The sequence below is a fragment of the Lutra lutra genome, chromosome 3 (genome assembly GCF_902655055.1).
Source record: "Lutra lutra chromosome 3, mLutLut1.2, whole genome shotgun sequence".
Taxonomy (NCBI): domain Eukaryota; kingdom Metazoa; phylum Chordata; class Mammalia; order Carnivora; family Mustelidae; genus Lutra; species Lutra lutra.
Genome location: NC_062280.1, coordinates 102,763,457 through 102,768,927, shown reverse-complemented (window position 1 = coordinate 102,768,927; position 5,471 = coordinate 102,763,457). Strand labels below are relative to the sequence as shown.

Sequence of the window (5,471 nt, the reverse complement as noted above, 5' to 3'; positions counted from 1 at the left end):
GCTAGAGTTTCATTGAAATCTAAATTAAAAGAAGAAAAGAGATGCTTTTCTTAATCTGACCAAATCTGTATATATTTTTTTCCCCTCCAAGCATGAGAGATGGGGAAAAGGGAATGAAAGCACACAAGGTTTTTAAGGCCTATGCTTAGAACTGGCATATTGTGATCTTTGCCTTCTTGCCATCAACCAAAACCAATCATAAAACATAGTCCAAAGTCAAGGGACCAGGAAACCAGTCACAGCCGACCCCAAGTCTGCAGGGGTGGTGAAGACACAGTTTCAAGTATCACAGGTACCATAACTTTATGTAAGGTTAATTAGCATATAACTAATTATGGACTTAAATAAACAAATAAAAATCATTAATTAATTTATCTACTCATTAAATGCAACCAACAAGTAAATAAATACTTAAGGGTTATCACTGACCCTGATTTTAAAAATATTAGAGTTATCATTTCATTTGGTCATGTATTCAATAAAAGTTCTTGAGCTGCTATTATTATACCATATGTCAAGTTGTTTGGCAAATGTTTTCCAAAATTCAGCTGTCTTGTACCCAGTGATTTTCTATACTGGATAAAATAATTCAATGACCTAGGTTTATGATATACTAATAATATACTGATAATTATGATATACTAATAATTATTCCTGAAGAGTTCACCAGAATTCTACATTAAGGAAAAGCAAGCCCTTTTTTTTTTGAATATAAAACTATTTATTGACCACTGTTTACCAGTATTTACAATAAAGTAAACAATATACAGTTGGATAACATTCTGACTACAAAGTTACTGTTTTTCCTGGTTTGTGCTGAACCAGTAACTCAAATACTGAAAAGACTGAGCCTACATGTCAGGAATGAACTGGGGTAAAGAAAAAACATGCAGGTGAAGAATTTGGATTATAGAAGCCTGTCCACCCATTTACTCCAGCAGGTGCTAAACTGCCAACATCTCTAACCATCTGATTATGATTAGTTTCCATGAAGGAAGTTGTAGACGTCCATGAATCATGACCTTTTAGTCAATACAGCACAGAGAATTTCAACTTCTTAAAAAGGAATGGTTCACTAGAAGGAACCTTTAAATGTCCATTTAACTAAAGTATTGCTTACCTAAGTAAAACACACCAGGACTTGTCTAGTTTTGTCATTTGGGTGGGGAGGTTGGTGATAGTGATAAAATTTTCCTTTCAGGGATCTTGCAAATAAACTTGCATTTATATGGCTGTAGAGAAGGATATGGATTCTGATATGGCTGCTTTTAAATTGTCCAATTTAAATTGTTTACATTATATTTAAATGGTCCAATTAATTACAAAATTTGAAAGGTTAAGGCCTCAGGAAAAACTTCAGTTTAAGTGATTTATTTCTTAAAATGCTGAAAATGGTAGCATCCCGGAAACATGGGCTTATCCATGGTTATAAAATGCTGTTTTTGTTTTGGTGAATGTTAAAAACAAAAACTACTTATGTATGTATTTTAAGTATACACACAAAAAACCCCCTAAACAAACAAAAAACCCAGAATGGTCCTTAGGCATATAGGAGTTAAACACAAATTCTGACTGAGTAAAGACTATGAAGATTTCCCCCAACATTTAGAAAAGGTTCTCTAATGCAGGGGGATAATATATCATGGTCTCAAATATTCTTTTCTGATAAAGGAAGCAACCACAGAAAGCTTTTATTTGTTTAAAGTAACCAGTGCTATAGATGCAAAACCCCAACAACTCCCCCAATACTACTTCAAAACAAACATATCAAACTTGATTTTCATTAGAATGTTATTTCTTCACACTAATAAATCAAAAAACAAAGACCCAGATTTTATATATATATATATAAATATATATAAAAAGCAATGCAAACAATTATTTAGCTTCAACTTCTGGACAAGAATGCCAAGTTAGTCTCTCTTCATAAAAACAAGTACAATTTGAGGACACTTCATGTTTGCCTCTCTTGCCAGCACCAAGTCTTCCTCATCTGAATCTTTCCATTTCATGAGAAACATTTATTCTCCACTGCTGTCTGTGGCACCAATTATTCGTTCAGGATCAAGACCTCTGGCAAAGCCTCTTGGTTTATCAGCAGCATCTCTCTTCTTCTTTGATTTGCTATCATCAGATTCACTGTCAGATAAAGATTTTCTTTTTGTACCATCTTTTTCTTTACCAGCTTTTTGAGAGTTAAGAAACGCTTCAATTAACTCTGGACAATCTAGATTTTCTTCAGGTTCCCAAGTATTGTCAGCATCTGTAAAACCCTTCCACTTCAGGAAATACTCCACCTTCCCATTCACTACACGTCGGTCCAGTACTTTTTCCGCCACAAATTCTTCAGGCTCTGCCTCTTCTACTTTTTTACTCTTTCCTTTCTGTTTCTTTCCCATTTTTTGCAATGTAGTTTTATTGGAGGCCATTTTTTATCGCAGACTTGAAGAGCTATTACGTTCGCAGCGTGGCGCCTGGTGGTCCCCGGAGGGGAGGGAAAGGGAAGTAGAGGCGAGGACAGTAACTGATCTTCCAAGCAAGCCCTTTTTAATAGATGATTTCTGAGATTGTCTATAAATGTGGATGAGATTCATAGGATCTCTTTTTAAAGAATTTTGGGCTAACATTTTTATGGTAATTTTTTTTTTTTTGCCAGGTGTTGCCAACTGTTGGCCTACAGATGAGTTTTGTTTGGTCAGTGCAGAGGTTAAATATTCTTGTATTTGAATATATTTAAGTGTAGTATATATCCACTGGTTCATCATATCACCCCCTACTTGTAAACTAAGGACTTGTTCTTCTGTATACTTGTTAACCTTTCATGCCCCACTAAGTATTTGATTTTGTGATCTTTGCCAGATGGCCTATAATGTTATCATTCACGCATATATTTGAATAGTTCCAAAACAAATGAGAAAGATTTGAGTCTTTCTTCTAAGTGTTCTCAACCTAATAAATTATGTGAGCTGACCATTTAGTCAGGCACCTTAAGCTGAAACATGTACTATCTGCATTTCAGTTGGGGAATATAAACTAAGTAAGCATTCAAGGCCCTGGTCTAGTTAAAAATACAAAGGCAAATAATATCCAGTTATTGTCCTCCCTGAGTTCACTTTCCAGTAGGAGATCAGCAAACTATTTTTGTGGAGCAAGATAAAGCTTCCACCTGGACTGAGCCTTACAGGCAAATAGTTTTATACGTAAATGAGGAAAAATAGGTAATTCTGGTGCAAGGAAGCATATATGACAATAATCACACACATGACTTCTTGGGTGAAAAGAGGGTACCTTTGACCTCCTGAGACCAGATGATGAAGGTCTTCTCTTCCATGCCAAGCATATTTTTCCCAAACTCTACCCACTTATCAGTCACCTGTATCTGGACAGTTCTGTGTCTCTGTAATAGCTATTACTAATGGCCTCTCCTAGATCCATCCTGCCCTTCTTTCTTATTCAATTCTATTTGGGAGAAGGCACTATGTGTGAAAAAAAAAAATCTTGATTTTCCTACATGCCCTCTTGTAGTTAGGTTTGGTCAGAAGCTCTCATTCTGGCAAGGAAAATGTAAGTGGAGATATTGGTCAGGGCCTTCAGGAGGCCCAGTGCTACTGCATTACAGACAAAGAGAGACAGACTCAGCTGAGATGTATCCTTTTCACCTTTGCTCTTTGTTTTTACTTTTCTTCCCACCTGAAACATGGACATAATACTTGGCGTTGTTGCCATCTGGAGAGCATAAAGCTGAAGACCAAATGCTAAGGTGGGATGGGGCAGGAAAACAAAATAGAAGGCATCTAGAGTGCATGATGACATCATGGAACCACCTAATCAGCCCTCAACAGCCTCTTTCCGATCCTTTTTCCTTCTGAGGAAAAAAATAAACCTACTACTTGGTTATACCACATGTTGTCAGGTGTTCTGTTTCTTGCAATCAGATGCAGTCTTGATTGATAAACCATCGAGCCACATAAGAGACACTGGGAACCCATAGTGTCTTTAGAATCATGAGAATTTCTATTTGTAGAAGATACAAAAATAACAAGGATGTGGTCTTTGATTCTCTTTAAAGTATGTTCAACAAAAGAAATCTGTGCTTCTATACTGAATACTGTGTCTGTGAACCAGGAATCCAAACACCTGAAGACATCCACTAACTTTCTCTGGAAGGTTCATTCAGAGAGTCATCAACACACTTCCTACTCCAGTTAATTTAATATTCCTCCAACCACTGCTTTGTTTTAAGAGAGAAGCTGAACATCCTGAGATGCCCTCACTTAAGTAACAACTTCTATATTGAAAACCTTGTATAAGATATATTCACTTTGGAGTTAAATTTTCCTGTGTACAAAAAAAAGATGTGGATCACATATATGGTGTGCATTGGCTATAGGGTGTTGTTGGGGGTAGGGGGGTAGATAAGAAGAGCCTCACATGGGGAGGGATGGGTGGACACTCCAAAGGAGGAAAACACCAAAATATATTCATTTCCAGCAAGGCTATTCTTTTTCTCTGAAGTATTAAAGAAGATGTTTGGTGCATGGAGTGGGGAAAAAGAACTAGCATTTCTCTCTGGGTAAATCTGCTGCTTTTTCTAACAAGAACCAGCATAGCACCTACTCAGTGGTTTTCTAGGTGGAAGTAACAGTAGGAGATTTTCTTCCTCAGTTGGAAGGAAAACTTTTGCTCTTTGTAACTGATTTGAGAAGAACCCAGACCCTCAGGCATGTGTTGGGCCCGGTGCTGGCTTGGTTGAATCACATACCTCGGATTCTCCCAGTGGAATTCTAATGCCAGCATGAACAACTGTGCACCTTCACGTAGTTGGAACATTCTCACTTTCTTGGCTGAGAATGAACATTTTCAGAAAAAAATAAAATAAAAGCAAAAACAAAAACAAGATGACTGTGGTCTGATAAAAAATACATTGTCCAAATGGGAAGGAAGTTATAAGAGAAACTGTTTTCTTTCTATGATAAGTTACTGTATCTTTTACAGACAATTTTAGTTGACTCTGTGGTAAACCAGGTTTGAAAACCCTACTGCAAAATCCCACATGTTTATGATTTCCTTGAAGATCAGGCTGTGTTCAAGTCTCACACCACTGAGCTGTAAATGTTTAAACATAAAATGTTTTAACTTGTAAAATGTGTCAATTTACCAAGGAACGTTGCCTTTATATCTAATGAGAAACTTTTTATTGGAATACTAGGGAAATAGGAAAAACAAGGTTTCAGATTTGGAGGTGGTTTTCCAGGTCATCTAGTTTGACTTATAAAATCAGTTTTTTTTTTTTTTAATTTTTTTATTTTTTCAGCATAACAGTATTCATTAATTTTTGCATATAAAATCAGTTTTAAATAATTCCCTGGGATTCCAAAATGATGATGTTTTTCCATGATATCTCAAGGTGAGAATGTTTTAACATTGAGAGTCTTTTGAACAAAACATTTTTACTAAATAATATTAACCCC

At 36.1% G+C, this 5,471-nt stretch overlaps 1 pseudogene; it reads right to left on the bottom strand.

Annotated features, from left to right (window-relative positions):
* Positions 1–697: 697 nt before the first annotated feature.
* Positions 698–2,505, bottom strand: LOC125096152 (chromobox protein homolog 3-like; annotated as a pseudogene).
* Positions 2,506–5,471: the final 2,966 nt, after the last annotated feature.